This window comes from Corvus moneduloides, chromosome 26, assembly GCF_009650955.1.
Source record: "Corvus moneduloides isolate bCorMon1 chromosome 26, bCorMon1.pri, whole genome shotgun sequence".
NCBI lineage: Eukaryota > Metazoa > Chordata > Aves > Passeriformes > Corvidae > Corvus > Corvus moneduloides.
This window is the reverse complement of record NC_045501.1, coordinates 450606-467016: the sequence shown is the minus strand read 5'-3', so window position 1 is coordinate 467016 and position 16411 is coordinate 450606. Positions and strand designations below refer to the sequence as shown.

The 16411-nt window shown below is 53.4% G+C and overlaps 1 protein-coding gene across 4 annotated transcripts in view; it reads right to left on the bottom strand.

Annotated features, from left to right (window-relative positions):
- KANSL1 (KAT8 regulatory NSL complex subunit 1) overlaps positions 1-12998 on the bottom strand; it is an 81006-nt gene extending 68008 nt beyond the window's left edge. For 3 of the 4 annotated variants that reach the window (XM_032134437.1, XM_032134439.1, XM_032134440.1), the window contains exon 1: positions 12753-12998. The gene's annotated coding sequence lies outside the window, so the exon portion shown is untranslated. Of the gene's footprint in view, positions 1-5246; positions 5367-12752 lie in introns of those variants that run through there. The other variant, XM_032134438.1, reaches the window with a different exon arrangement.
- Positions 12999-16411: the final 3413 nt, after the last annotated feature.

Genomic DNA, 16411 nt, shown 5'->3' with positions numbered 1-16411 from the left:
AAAGTTACAACTATTGTGCAAAACAGATTCTCAATGTGCCTTTTGTTATCGCTTTTCAACATTTTACAGTTGTAAGACAGGCGTTTACCAATTTAGAAAGGGATTTACATGAGAAGCAACTCTCAAAGCTTTAATTAAGGAAACGTGACAGGCAAGTACAGGACGATCACCTTATTGATAAGCCAGTTATCACGTGCAGACTGTGTGCTTGCAATGACCCACATTTGGGAAACAGTTTTTTTTTTTTTAATGTTAACTAAAAAAAGGTTAAGAACATACACAAGAACCACAGATTTTTACAATACATACACGAGTACCTTGCACAGCTATTAACACTACAGACTTGCGCCTAATCTCCCCGGGAAAAATAAGAATTTTAATAGTAAGAACAACCCAGAAATATTACTGAGCTCTACTTTTGTTTCCAAAGAGAAACCCTCAAGATTAAACTAAAAGCTGCTGTTTCCACTTCCTTGTCCACATGAATAGCAGAGTCTGGTCAACTCTGAGATCTCTTTTTGCAAGAGTAATTCACTCTTACGCCTGTGAATTTTCGCTGGATATAAATAAACCAAATCAATTGCATCATCTGAGGTAAAGGAGGTTTCATCAATATGATGTCAGAAAGAAAAACAGAAGCCACAAAGCAAGATTAACTGTCATCTCTGCCAAAAAAACCTGGAAAAGTGAATAACAAAAGCAAGAATGCCTTCACCTGGAAAATTAAGTGGCTGGAGACAAAAATACCCATTGCTGTTAAGCTACACTTCAGAACAAAGTTGCAGTTCAGAGTCAAATCACAAGAAATGTGGTTCAAAAAATAATAATGGGTCAGCTGCAGACAGCAGCAGCCTGTCAGAGACAAAAAGTAAAAAATAAAGTAAAATTTAGAAAAGCTTTAATTGTGAAATCCAGGTCCTCCCCATCCAGTATCAGAAAGATTTTGTTTTTCTTTCACATAATCTGGGCAAGTTGCCCAGGAAATATGAAAAACTGAACTCAGGACTCAGGGAGCAAGTTAAACAAAAAACAGAATTGCCTTTTAATTTTAAAGACACATTTTCATTCACTAGGTGCAGTCATACCCAGCTTTGCTCAAAAGCATACAACTACTCCCAAAACTCTTAACACCCCCTGCCCCATAAAGTGGCACCACCTTAATACTTCATATTTTATACTTAATAGTTTAGAACAAGGCATTGACTGTCACTACAAAAAGTCCTTTGGAGTGCCTTGCGATAACTGGCCATGTCCTCAAGAGGAAGTAACAGCCCAGAGAGGAGCAGAATTAAGTGTCCCAAATCACCAGATCCCTGCCCAATCTGGCAGCCAAGTTCAAATACTTCAATCTGACTGGAGTTCAGAACTCGGTTCCTCATGACACGAGTGCACAGCTGACTGCAGATCCCAGCTTTTCCTGCTCCTCGGATCTCAGAGAGCACAGCCCACCGTGGCTGCCACCGTGACAAGAACTGCAGAGCAGAGACACTCGTTTAATAAAAAGTGATGGTCACTCACACATCACAGGTTCTTTTTCACGGGCCGTAATTACAGCCTGAGCTGGGCTTGCTCTTCCTCATTTAGTGCAAAGCAACTTCACAGTAACCTTCCCATCACATCCTCTGTCGCTGCAGACCTTGACAGGAAGTTATAAAGATTTCAGAGAGATGTTTCCCAACGTCTGAGAGCTGAAAATGAGAAATCTTTAAGGTCCACCTTCTGCTAAGGCCTCTGAGGCCTGAAGCAGCTCCCAACACAGAAATATATATTTCAATTAAATTTCTCTTTCCACCAAATCTGAAAAAAGTAAGTTTGCAACAAGAGATTAACTCAGGCACAGATGAGGACGAGGCCTGTTCAAGGCTGACAGCTACTCCCATTTCCCCTCTTGAGATGTGATTTTGTTACCTTCTTCCCTCATTTTATCAGATAAAGAGCACAGTTTCATCACCATATTCAGATACTGCACTGTCAAAACCGTACTCTCCAGAATTAGGTCTTCCCAACTATTCACATCTCCCATTTCTCCATTTGTCTCACTCTCCAAACTCCAGCAGTAACCTGCTGGCTGTGCCTCGTGGCAGGGGAGATCCAGACTGATCTTCTAACTTCAAAAAACCTGAACGAGACCTTATCCAAACTCTCCTCTTCCAAAAACACAGCTCTGAACTCTGGCTGATGAGGACATGCACAGGGTTTAATGGAATTATGTTTACTCAAGTCCTGCATCACCCAGACTCTTGCTGATTTGGGTATGACAACTCCTGGCCCAGCTGAGAAAGAACAGAAAGCTTTTATTCCAATTTAAACGATTTGTCACAGAAAACTGCATCCTCAAACACGCAGCCAAACTCCTGTTTACAGGGAAGGATTTTCAAACCGAGTCTCTGCTGCTTTTCATTCCAGATAGACATTGTATTCCTGGAAGTCATGAGCAGGGACATGGTATTTATAAAATGCAGCAACGGAAACGGTGCTTCTCAGATCACCTGCCATTGCTACTGCCCAGTGCTCAGAGCTCTTTTTAATGGAAGGATAAACACTGGGAAGAGAGGCAGGCGTGCAAAACTTACTCATTATTTGGTCTCATCACTATGTGATCCACCTGAGACCCTTCCAGGAATTAAATTCCCATTTAGGCCTAAGTTGGCCCACCTGTTTCTCTCACAGTCCAGTAAAAAAACAAACAGAAAAAATGCAAAATCAGGTGCTGTTTGGGTATGGGCCTGAGATAGCACTGACCTACTCTCAAAAAATGGTCCCAGAAAAAAGTAGTTTTCCAGAAAAGGAAAATTATATGGAAGGGGGCGGGGGGAAGGCGCATAAATCAAAATATGTGCTGCTTGCCCTTTCTCCCACTCCCCAAGCTTTACTCTTTCCCTCGGGTTGGGCCTAAGAATCCTCAGGCCTTATCTTTACCTCGCTATCCACTGCATCTCATCCTCCATGGAAAAGCCTTTTGAGGCTCCTAAGGACAGGCAGCAAGTGGAGCCTGAGCAGGGAAGGGTGGAGTGCTGGAACTCCAGAGACAGTCTTTGTTCTGGGCGTTCATTAGATAATGGCAGTGGCCTTCACCAAAACACAAGTTATAAACAGGGCAAAAAGAAGTGACTTTGGTCACAGAACCGCTCAGTTTTCACCCCTGCCTTGCACGATGTCAGAATCTCACCAGCTCTCCGGTTACCGGATGATCTCCGAGAGCAAATGAGGCTGAAATACAGCATTAAAAAATAAATAAATAAAAGGCAAAAGAGGGGAAAAAAGGCATAAGAGAAACCCACAGCCACATCTGCCTGGTCATCTGCTGCTTTATCACCTCTGACGAGGGAACACAAGTCATTCCTCATTGCTAAATCATTACAAATCAGCTATAACAGTACCACAACCAAGTTCCACAATTAACTGCTCCTGCAGCATATCAATCCATTAAGCCCCACACAGCTGTGCTACCTTGGCAGTGTGGCTACAGGGAAAAACACACCATCCCCATCCCTCCCGCGCCAAAAGCCAGGCCGCCCGTATCTGGCGTGCGGGGGCGGGCGGAGGCCGGCACCTCGGCCAGGGAAACCGAGCTCCGAGCCGGTCCCAGCGCCAGCCCGGGCTTTCCCCAGGCTCTTCTTCGCTGCCCCCGGGCCCCCTCTGTTCCACCGCCCCCTTCGCAGATTTAAAAGGCTGCTGACTTCTCAATTAAAGAAAAAAAAAAAAATATAATCAGCTTGAACAGCATCGCTGTTCCCGTGCCAGAATGGAAATCCAAGAGGATACGCTGAAGCAGGGAAGAGCATCAGAGGTTCCTCCATGAAAACAAAGGCTATAAAAAGGACAAATATGGTTTTAAAGAGAAAACGCTGGTACACAAACAGATGCCTGGACTGCCAGCCGCGGCAGAGGTTCGGTGGCACACACAGCCACGCGTCACACCTCAACCACCCCCAGAATGTTTTATCCCCCGCAGGCAGCAGGACCGACCCGCACCGGAGTCCTTCCCGACTTTCCCACCCCGGAGAAACGGGCTTTTTCCTCACCTTATTTTTACACAACACATGACATGATGTAACCATCAACACGGCCGTGGCCCAAACCAGTTCAAAATATAATGGTCAGTCAAAACAAATAAAAAACCTGCAGTTCCTCCCATATCCTGACCGGTTTCATGGAAAACTACAGTTTGTCATTCAAGTGCATTTTACATAACAGGGAACAAAATCTATGGAGTGCCTGCCTTCCGCTCCACCTGGACACAAATTTAAGGAGAGGAGAGATGACACCTCGGTTTGGAAGGTGGGTCTAATTTTTGGGGAGAAAATAACTTTAGTTCCCAATATATTTAGCTGCTTTATTTTTCCTCCTACATGACTCCCATTTATACCCCAAATGATGGAAATTTCTCTGTAATCAAGCACTAGAAGATGCTAATCCCGTGATGGAAGTAAACACGCGTAGGGATCACAGAAAACATTTCAGGATAGCCCGACTCTTCCAGCTTGTTTTGGGGAAAATTATTCTGGATCGGCAGGGCCGATTTGAAATAAATAAAATACAAAATATGCGGCTGGAAAGTAAATAGAGGGAAACGGTTTTGGAGCTCGAAGCCACCTGGAAAATAACGCTATTGTGCACCCCGGGAGCAGGGAGAGCACCCGGTGACACGGCTCCCGCCGGTGACAGCCCACCGGGATTACCGGCACCGCTCCGCTCCTATTTTCCAGGCGGATTTGGGGCCGCGGGACCTGCTCCCTCCACGCGTTTTGCAAGCTTTGAGGTTATGCAATTAAATTTTTTTTTTCTGTTTACTTTTAAAACTTCGCGTGTGCCCCCCCACCCCAGCCCCCCTTTCCCACCAGGTTAGGGAATAGTGGCCCCCCCCCTTCCTCCCTCCCCTCCCGTCCCTTCCCCTCCCCGGGGGCAGCGGCCACGTGAGAGGCCCCGACCCGACCCTGCGGGACCCCCGGGGACGGAATTTCAATTTAAAGTGGCGCCACCGCCCCCCGCCCGCGCCGCCTCCCCCCCCGCCCCGGGGAGCCGCAGCACCGGGGGCGGCGGGCGGGGGGGTGCGGGGCGGCTCTCCCGCCGCGACCCCCGCACTTTCCGCCGCACCGGGGAGGGGAAGGGCAGGCAAGGGGGGGCTCAGAGAAGTTGGGGCGCGGCGGCGGCGGGGCCCGGCGGGGCGCGGCGGCTCTAACAAAGGGGCGGCGGGGGAGGCGCGGCGGGCGCGGGGCGGCGGGCGCGGGGCGAGCGGCACCTACCACGTGACGAGCGGCGAGCGCGGTCCGGGCGGGCTCGGCCGCGGCGAAACGGGCGCAGTTCGCAAACAAACCAAGCGGGCCCCCCCGGGACGAGGGGCGGCAGCCGCGGCGCCGCCACCCCCGGCGCCCCCCCCGCCCGCCCCGGCGGAACGGGGGATGGGCTCGCCCGTCTCCCTCGGCGGCCGCAGTGCTGGGGGTGGGGGGGGAGGGGGGGAGCGGGGCCCCCCCGCCCCCGGGTCGGAGCGCTGGGGCGGAGCGGGCGCTGCGGCGCTTCTCGTCGGCGCGCCCGGTCCCCCCCTGCTCCGGGCGAGCGCGGCGGCGGCGCGGCTCGAAAATGGCGGCCGGGCTCCTTCCCTGCCCTCCCCCTCCCGTCAGCCGGAGAATGCACCGGGGGGAAGGAGGAGGAGGACGGGGAGGAGGCGGGGGGGCGGGGGGGCGCCGCCGCAGCGCCCCCGGCGGCCGCGCCGCGCAGCGCAACCCGCGCCCGCCCGCAGCCGGGGGGCCCCCGCCGAGCGCCCGCCGCGGCCGCGCGGAGGAGCTGCAGTGCGGGAGGGGAGGGGAAGGGGAGGGAGGGGAGGGGCGGGCACCGGCACCGCCGCCGCCGCCGGGGAAGGAGGGAGGGAGGGGAAGGGGAGGGAGGGGCGGACCCGCCGCCTTTTGTCCGCCCGCCGCGGCCCCGCCGTTGCGGAAGGCTGCGCTCCCCGCCGGACACCGCCAGGGGGAGCCCGCGGCGGGGCGCGGGGCACGGCGGGAGTTGGAGTCCGCCCGCCCCCGCGCCCGGGGGACACGCAGGACACGGCGCTGCAGGAACGCCTCTGTTTTAACCGTTTCCCGCCCAAAATGCACAGCGCTGCCCGCTCTTCCACCGCAAGCCCGCTCCCGGGAAAAATGAAAAAAAAAACCCAACTTTCGCCGTTTAAGTGTTTCCCCCCAAAACCGCACGTCACGCTCTCCCGTCTCCACCCGCAGCCCCGGGAGCTCCCTGCTGGCTCGTCTCGCATCGCTCCTGCCACAGTCCCCAGCTTTATTCCCAGAAAATCTGCCCAAAGGCTCCACGACCCCCAGCGCCCCGCCGGGCTCCGGGGCTCGCCCTGCTCCCGCAGCTCCGAGGCTCCGAACAGGGTTTGGGGACGGTGTCCCGGGGAGACGCAGGGCTGGCAGCCTCGGGAGCGCGCCTGCAGCCCGGCAAAGAGGGTTCCTCCTACTGTCCCCCGGATCCTTCCCCCTCCTCACAAGCTCCGTCACGCAGCGCACACCAAGACCAGGAAAGGATTCGTTTGGGACTGCAGGAACCATGTCACCTCTTTGACCTTCACTTTGGCCACCTGCAGGCGGGTGACACTGACTGTCCCCCAGCACAGACAGAGCCCACGCCTCCACCTGCCCCCGGCACTCTCGGAGTGCCTCAACCCGGCTCGAAATTCCTGCCAGGCAGAGGCACTTCCCTGCTCTGGCGGCAGTTTGGGGCTGGATCTCTCTCAGCCAGAACACTGCTCTGCTGCCTCTACAGCAGGAATGCAGCTCTGCCAAGAAGAAAGTGCTTTAGACCATCACTTGCCTGCATAGGGAAAAAGGTACAGCAGTGCCAGCTGTGTTCACCGTCACAGAGGAGAACCTGCCCCTGCACTTAGAGAAAAACAAAACCTGTCCTGCTCGACTGCAGAGTTAGATAAGCAGGAATCCTCTTTCCATATGGACAATCCTGGCCTGGATTATGCAGTGCACACAGACAAGTTTATTTCCTCCTCTTGCTTCAATCCCAGCACCACACAAGGTGGTACAATACCACACAAGCAATTGCAGAACACCCCGAGCTGGAAGGAACCCATAACGATCAGAGTCCAACTCCCAGCCCTGCTCAGGAATCCCACCACGTGCCTGAGCAACGCTCTCTTCCTCTAAAAAGCATTTGGAGATACAGAGTCAAGACACTACCATTGCTCTTTAAAATCCAACATATTGCTTAACAAATCACACCATGGCACCGTCATTACAGCTGCGTTTTTTGGGTCAGGAAATTTACATTTCATCATTTTTCTACGGGTGTGTGCGACCACCTGGGCTTGCAGTAAGAGCCACCCCAGAGGTCTCTGCTGACAACACAAATGCTCAAAACGTAGCTCATACCTAAGCGTTTTTCCAAGAAAAATATCCAACTAAGGACAGCAGTGAGACCAATGCTGGTTTTTATGCCCTAGCAGGGAGCTGCAGACAACCAGCTCCGCTCCTGTGCTGTCCCTTGCAGTCCCAGCTGTCCCCTTCCTGATGGCCATTCCATCCCCACACGCCAGTTACCCCAGGCTCAGCACTCTCATGCAGTACCTTAAAAAAAAAAAGAGCGTAGAGACCTTGAACAGTCAGCGATGAAACAGTGCCAAGCAGGACAGCAGGGCAGTGTGTTATCAGCAGCCCCACATGCAGCACCGAACGGGGTCACACAGTGAACACAATCTATTCTTAAGGGTAACAAAATTACCATTTCTGAAAGACAATTGCATGGAATTCAGCAGCTTCACACTTCTCCTGATCTCCTCAGAACCAGAAAGCAGAAGTAGCAACAAATGTGGTTTTGTACTGGAACAGAAGAGTGAGGACAATCTGCTGTGGAGGAAGTTAAAAGAAATTCCTGTGCAATAACGTTTCTGAAATTTTCATTCTGCAGTGCAGGATTTTTTGCTGAGGCACAGACCAAGAGCCCAGATTTCCACCTTCCATTCCAGAACAGGTCTGGATCTTCCTGCAGCACAGACACAGCTGCAGCTTCCATCATCCAGCCTGATCTGGAGATGATGTAGCAAAAATTGCCACGCAGTCTAAAATAACACAACTTTGGCCTCTGACATGTACCTCCCATGGCCCTGCCAGTCCCAAGTTTCCCACTCAAAACTGTGCCACAGCTGGTCACCTGGCCACTCCTGGACCAGCCACCTGTCCTCACACAGGACGCTCCTGATCTTGAGATGCCCCACGTGAACAAGAGCAGCTCTCCCCAGTGAATCCCCATTTTTACAGCATCATCCTTTGAATTGTCCTCTTCTGCAGAGCATCCAGAACACTCAAACCACAGTATCTGGTGAGGACTGTGTACCCAGCTACTCACACTTAATTGTTACCTCATCTTTCCACCTATTCATCCTCATTACTTGCTCTGATTGAACCTGCCTCAGAAATTTAACTCTCTATACAATAAGTATATGCACATCTGCACATAAAATAACTTTTAAGTGCTATTATTTATGACTTTTGAGCCTAAAAACATGCTATTCCAGTTTGGGAAACATCCTGAATGCGGGAAAGGTGGATGGCCACTGAGTAACAGTGATGAGACTCCCTACAGATACAACCACAACTTTTGCATCTTCATTTGCAACTTCACCCTAACAAAAAGCAGTGAACTCAACTGTCAGTGGCCCCAAAAGCTTCAGATGATGCAAAACATTTCTGGTTTAAAGCTAAATATGGGTAAGCTGTAGCAACAAGAGATCTTTGCAGTAATCATTGCTCTCCTGACAATCTTCTTCACCAGAATGATGGCAAGGAAGGCCCTCCTGAGCTACGACACACACAGCATGTCCCAGGCAGCTCACTGAAAATGCCCACTAAATCGGAAAGAAAAAGGGCAAAGTCCTTAAAAAGCAGAAAATAGAAGCACATGAAGGCAAACAGCACAGAGGTTGGTAAGACTCAGCAACCCCTCCCTGATGAGGCAGGTATCTGTTCAACTAATGTATCCTAAGGTGAGCTACAAACCTGGATCTTCCTCAGGGGATTTCTGGATCAGTGGAGTTTTAGTTTGCTTGATAAGAACAGGAAATGAATGTGCTACTCGCAAAGAGCTGAGTGATCAGTGTAAGTTCAAATGCTTGTCTGAAAACCCCCTTGATGATTTAGGTGGAGCCATTTGATACAGACATTCAGAATTCCAAAGACAACATGGAATCCCAGAATGGTTTGGGTGGGAAGGGACCTTCAAGACCATCCATAGGCAGGGACACCTTCCACTATCCCAGGCTGCTCCAAGCCCTGTCCCACCTGGCCTTGGACCCTTGCAGGGATCCAGGGGCAGCCACAGCTTCTCTGGGCACCCTGTGCCAGGGCCTTCCCACCCTCCCAGGGAACAACTTCTTCCTAATACCCAATTTAAACCTACTCTCTGTTAGTTTAAAGCCATTCCCTTTCCCTGTCATTCCAAGCCCTTGTTGTTTGTTTTCATACTGGAGTATCTACTCCACAGACCATGGGTACCTCTCAAAGTCACCCAGGTCACTCAAGGATAGCCAGGTGAGGGGGAAAATTATTTAAAATACTGTGAAGTCAAGGGGCTTTGTTACTGTGACACATTATTAAGATACTTTGAATTAATTAAGATTTCTATGTACACTTTCCACTGTGAAATGTAGTTCTATGGCTTCCATAGGGATGTGAGCCCAGGGAATGTTGGACTACTTCACATAGGTAACAAACTTCACCCCAGTGTGTTTGAGCCCCTGCCAAAGGCATTGGTCCCATCGTGCCAAAAAGTTCTCAAATCCTCCCTGCTGTTGCATCAGACCAAAGCACATTGGACAGAAGAAGAAGCAGCTTCACAGAGTCCTGGTGGGAACTTCTCCTTGTTCCAGCTTGGGGAGCACAGAGAAGCGGTTCCTGAAGAATCATGTCTGGCTGAGCACTCACGATAAACCACCCTGAATTTTTAAGCTGTTACTCCAGCTGGGGACTGATAGCTGGATACCAGCACAGGCTGAGAGGGAAGCTGGGTTTATACCTGCTGCACAACTCAACCCTTTCTCCCTCTTCCAGTTGGAAAGTCTTGATCTACTTTCCTTTATCCACAAGCCATGGCTAAGTCACACAGAACATCTTCATAGATTCAATCTGCACCAAATCCTGCACCTCACGCGCCCTGTGTGAATCAACAGTGAACCCGAGACTCCCAAATCCAGCCTCCCATCACTGCTGGCCCTAGAGGGAGAGCGGACACCCTCTGCCTCAAGCCACACTAACACCAATTTTAAAAGTCCCTGTTTGTTGATTCACATTGCAGTCCTCTTTTTCATGTGACTTTACCCATATCCACTACAAGAATTAGTTCCTATTTCTGCTGTAGGGCACTTGGAACAATTCTATTGCTGTTTGGATTTCCAGACGTGGGGGAAATATTACCATGCTATTGGTAGCTGCTTATAAATCAGTTTAATCCCAAACTGGAGCAGCATTTTAACCAGACTGAATCATAGCTAATAATCAGGATATTAGATTATTTATTCCTGTGTCCCTGGTGAAGAGTCACTCAGCATCTTGTGATCAGGGCTGTGCTCTGAGACCCTCTGTTCCAGAGATAACCCAACCTGCAGGTCTGAGCCCAGAGTGTCAGGGCTTCATGCAAATTCCTCAGTCCCAGACAGATCCACCTGCCTTCACACCCTCGGCAGCACAGCCAGAAATCAGAACTGAGAGGTGAAAAAGTCCTGTCTTTACTTGCTCTTATTAACAACACTTCCTATGACAAGTCCAGCGCAGGAGAATCGGAGCCCAGGCAACCACAGGGAAATGGCAACGGGAAGGAGAAGGCAACGAGTCCCCGTTCTGCAACCACAGCACAGCCAGGGCTGGAGCAGCACAGGCTGCATTTCCCTGGGAAGGACCAGGCAGGGCTTCCTGCTCCTCTGCTCCCACAAACCTCCCGCCCCTCTGAGGAGCTCCAGGTAATGAGCTTTATAAAACTTAAGGGCTATAATTGAGTTGGTCTCTTCTATGACAATAAAACATTGCAAACTGTGACAATACCAGGTGCTAGAGCTTGAGCACAAGTGGGGGATACCGGTGAGAACAGCCCTCAGGTCCTAGCAGAGCTGTAAAGCAATTCAACTTGTGACACACTCAACACACTCCAAAAAACAAGATCCAGCAAGATCCTCACCACCAGAAGCAAACGCCCCTCAGCAATGGCCGGACACCCCCTCTGTGCCCCACCAGCACACACAGGCAGTGCTCCTTCCAGCTCATGGGAGGCAGAAACAATCCAGTGTCATCCTCCCATGCGCCCTTCCCTGCTCCATCAGGGACACCCTGCAGTGCCCTCCCGAAGCTGGGGCACCTCCCGCAGCTTCCCCAGCCAGGACACCAAACCAGCACCATCTCCCCATCCCACAAGGGCTGCAGCTCTCTTAAATTTTACTGGGTTTTCTCCTCCCAAGTTTTCCAGGCTGCAGCATGAGCCTAAGGAGCTGGCACTTGGGATCAGGACAAATGTCCTGTTAGGTGGGACACTCATGGGGCTGACAACACCCCAGTGCCTACGTGAGTGACTGGCTCCACACAGCCACGCATCAAACCCCAACACATCAGCATGTGGCACTTTGGAAATAAAGACCAGTCTGCAGAGAAGTTATCTCCGAATTCCCACCTGTGTCAGCAGGAGCTGTAGGAGCACAGATTTCCAAGGTATTTCGGGATAACCTCCAAAACCCACAACAGGGAGTTTTAATTCCATTTTTTAAAGCCCACAAAACAACTCACTGTTATTCTGTGTACAAAGACCAAGAGCTCTGCTACTGTGTTGGCCAACTGGAGATCAAATACCACAGCAGATTTGTATAAGGTCAGTGTGAAGGGATTGAGATGAGATTTTTGGTTTTCCCATTACAAGAGAATTTGTCTAAATTCAGCCTCAATAATTGGCCTAAAGTTAGGTTCCTTTGGCTCACAGATTTATGAAGAGAAGGAAATATCCTTCACTTTAGCAATTCCCTTCAGGTTTTATGCAGCTGCACAGAATTCAATTCCTGTACCTGAGTGTTTAGGACACAATTTTAATGTGTAATAACTTTAGCAAGGCAAGAGGTCACTTTTCTAAAGAAGCACCAGCAAAACCCTGCCAGGCTCCACTCCAGACCCAGAAGCACCACGGCCACCTCACACATGGGGAAACCAGAGGGACATTAATGTGAGCAGGAAACTCCAGTTTTAGACCTTTGGTTTTCACAGGACAAAGCCAAGACCCCTCTGACAGGTGTACACAAAACTCTTTGGATACTATAAATACATCTATAAACCAGATCATATCAGCAAATTAAAAAGACCTTATAGTGCAAACCTGGGGTTTAAGGATGAACACAAAAAAGGGAGGAAAAAAAATAGATCTTTCTTTTTCTGGGCAAGTCATGCCTTGACGTCTTGATGCTGCTGCACACAAGGGTTCACCTGTAAATACACACACGTGCTCCCGAAAGGAGCCTCCACGTCTCTTCACGACATGCATTGGAATAGCTTTGGAGAGAGAAACACCCTGTACACACGGGATGAATCCACACTTCCAGCCATAATCCCAAACCTCCATTTTAAAGTTCTGCATGAGCCAAGAAACTACGTGCAGGGCTCCAGCCTCATCCTGCACGGCCAGGAACCAACCCAGCACCTGCCAAGGCACCTAAGCACACCCGACCCGGCCGGCGCTGGGGGCGGAGGGCCCCGGGCGCCCTGGCCAGTGGGGCAGACGGGACCTACCTTGCTGGGCATCTTGGCCAGGCCCATCCTCACACCTGCGCTCCAGGTGGGCAGCCGGCAGCACGGGGACGGCCTCCGGATCCTACCAGCCTCCGCCGACGCCGGGCGGGATGGAAGTTTCTTATTTATTTACTCGAGGAGGTAGGAAAATCCAGGAGCTGGAGAGAGAAAGGGCTGTCACAAGGGGGCTCTGCCACCCCCTCCCACCGTTACCTCCATCCCGCCCCGGGCGGGCCGGCGGGGCCGGGCCCGGCAGCGCTCGCAGCGCGGCCCGGGGGCGCGGGGGCCGCCCCCCACCCCCGATCCTGCTCGAAGCCCCCCGGGCCCGGCCTCGCTTCCCCGGGCTAAAATGGAGGCGCGGGGCGGCGGGCGGGCGGGGGGGGGGGGGGTCCCCGCTCTGCACGGAGCCGGCCGGGCCCGGCCCTCCGGGGCAGCGCGGCGGGGCGGAGCTCTCCCGGAGCCCCGGGCCCGGCGTCCACTGCGACCCTGCCCTCGACCCCCAACTCCCGGGCGGGAGGAGCCGCCCGCCCCCCCCCCCCCCCCCCCCAGCCCCGCTGCGGCCCGGCCCCCGCAGCCAAGTTGCGGAACGGCGGGGCCGCGGGGCCGGGGCCGGCGCTGCCCGCGGACAGCGGGGGCGGCGACCCCCGGGCCGTGCGCGGCCCCCCCCGCGCCCCCCGCCCGCACCGCGCCCGCTTCTACCTGCGCCGCTCCGCCGCCTTCAAGCGGGGACCTTCCGCCCTCCCCCGCGCCCATTGGCTGGGCGCGGGGCATGGGCGCGCCCCATTGGCTGCGGGCGCGTCAATCAGCGCCGGGGGGGCGGGGCGGGCGGTGATTGATGCGGTGCCGCCGCTCGGCCCCTGCCCCGCGCCCCCCGCGCCGCCCCCCCCCGCGCCCCCCGCCCGCCGCCCCCCGCCCCGGGCCCCCTCCCGCCCCCGGCACGGGCCCTACTGGGGGGTCCCGGGAGAGCCGCCGCCCCCCCGGGGCAGCCGCGGGTCCGGCCGGGCCGCGGGAGCGGCGGGCGGGGGGCGGCGGGGGCGGCCCCGGGTGCGGGGCGGAGGACGGGCGGGGGGGGGACACGGGGCGTCGGTGTCCCGCAGGTGGCACCGGGGCGGGAGCCGGGGGACGCGCGGGGCGTCCCGCGGGCCGCAGGCCACTCCTGCCCCGTGCGGGGCGCGGGTCCCGCAGCGGGGAGGGACCTGCCGGGGGACCGGGAGGTGCCGCCGGGACACCGAGCCCCGGCCCGGGTGCCGGGGGCTGCGGTCCCGCGGGGGACACCGGGCCCTGCCCCACGGATGGCACCAAGCCCATGTCCCACAGGTGAGGCAGGGCCCGTGTCCCCCGCGTGGCCCTGGGCCTGTGTCCCGTGGCTGCCGCCGGTCCCTGTCCCACGGGGGACGCTGGGGCAGGGGCAGGGCGAGCAGTGCTGCCCCGTGTCCTCACAGCCGTGGCCGTGCCGGGCTGGCCCCAAGCTCTACTGTGGTCCCCAAGGAGCCCAACCCACAGGACTCACCAGCAGCTCCCTCGGTCCCTTGTGAGCCACACACTGCTGAAGTCAGGGTCACCCCAGTGTCATCTTCTGCTCCTAGACACAGAAGACTCTTCCACTGGCTTCTCCTGCCCACTGATGTGAGGCATGGCCACGGAGCTCTTCATCTGCTGCCACTCTTTCTTTTTTTAATTGTCTTTTAGTTCTTATCCCACTCACAGGACAAGTTTAATTCAAATAAAAGACTCAACTCCCTGTCTCACAGGCCAAAAAGCAGGGGAGCTCCCTCACTTCTCCCTGATGGTCCTCCTGTGCAATGAGAGTTGCGGTTTCCCTTTGGGACAGCGGAGCTGGGGAGAGGATCACAGAATCATGGAATGGTTTGTGCAGGAAAGGACCTCAAAGCCCATCTTGTTCTACTCCCTCCCATGGGCAGGGACACATTTCCACCATCCCAGGTTGCTCCCAGCCCCGTCCAGCCTTGGACACTTGCAGGGATGGAGTAACCACAGCTTCTCTGGGCGACCTATGCCAGGGCCTCACCAAACTCTGAGTAAAGAATTTCCTCCTAACATCTAATCTGAATCTCTCTCAGCTTAACATGGTTCCCCCTCTTGTTATGTCACTATCTGCCTGCGTAAGACATTACTCTCCCTCTTTTTTTCTAAGCCCCTTTCAGCACTGGAAAGATGTTTGAGATGCTCCAAATACACTGCCAGAGATGGATCAGGATGGCCCACGCAGAGCAGCTGCACTCCCTGTCCTCACACAGACACTGTCCCTGCTCTCCTTGCCCAGGGAAGGTGAAACAACCAGGTTGTTTTTCCTGGTTATCCAGGAAAATCCAGACTACGACCTTATTCTGCAGGTGACAAAGTGTTTAAAAGCACTGAGTGCATGAGCTGCTCACCCAGCACAATGGGACTGAGGAGAAACACCTGCCAGAGAGAGACTTTCCTAAATCTCTTGAGACACAGGAGAATCCAAAAGAGGCAGAAAGTAGTGATTAATCCTCTTCTCTCTCTAAGCTCGTTTCCCAAATGTCCTGGCAACAAAGGATTTCTGTTGTTTCACACACATGTGGACACAAAGTGCTGGATTTGGGAATGGGAGATTTTTAACTAAACAAAGATTTCAAGAAAGGAACACATGGCTCCTTTCTGGATGTGGTTTTCTGGAGTAGTTTGGATGGAACTGATCTTTGAAACTGTTTCTGGTACTTCCCTTCTTGGTACCATCAGGATTTTTGAAAGCCTTCCCTCCTTTAAGGCTGAGTAAAACAGTCTGGGCCAGGAGAACAGGTCCCAGTTGAGAACAGGTCAGAACATGATGGGGGGCAGGACTCCCAAACACTGATGGATGGACCAGAAATGCAGCCAGAGCCATAGAAGGGGCATTTGGGCACCTCTCCTCTGCCCCATTTCCTCCTCCATGGATTGTTCTGGTCCAGCATTGCTGATCCATGGAACTGCTCCAGGACTGCCCAGCTGGAGGTAAGGACACAGAGGCTGGGGAGGCGTTTGCTGTGGGGGTCCAGGGAAGGGTCTGAGTCCTCTCCTGTCCCTGCTCACCCAAGAACATCTCCCAGCAGTTCTACAGCAGCTGGACCCAAACTAACTGGGAAATCTGGTGCTCCGCAAACACAGATTTGAAAAGAAGATGGGCAAAAGCAAGGAAAGTTTTCTTTTCTGTGTTAATGGAATTTTAAACCCTGCTCCCTGGAGGATCAGGAATACAGGGCTCCCTGCCTTATAAAAACCCTGTTCTTCTCCATTAAAAATGAAAAGCAGCTCCTGCTCACGGACCAGCTCTCACTCAAAACAAAGTCACAGGCTTGGACAGAGGGACAGAAAATAAGAAGATGGTGCAGTAACAAAGTCAGTGGTGAGCAACAGAACGGAGTGCAAACCTCAGTAAGATGCAGGTATTCATAAACAGCTCCTGGTGTTCATTACACAGCTGCAATTCAGCCCTAGAACAATGGATAAATCCAACTTCATCACTGCTTTGCCTTTCTCTGGAGGCATCTAAAGCTCAGCCTGCCCTGAACAAAGCCCGGGTTCACCACTAGGCAGAGCCCAGCTCCGTGCAGCTTCATCACCCAGTTCCAGCCCACACGGAGAGACCACAATGAGACACAGGAAGAACAACTCAGCTCTCACTGCAGGGCAGG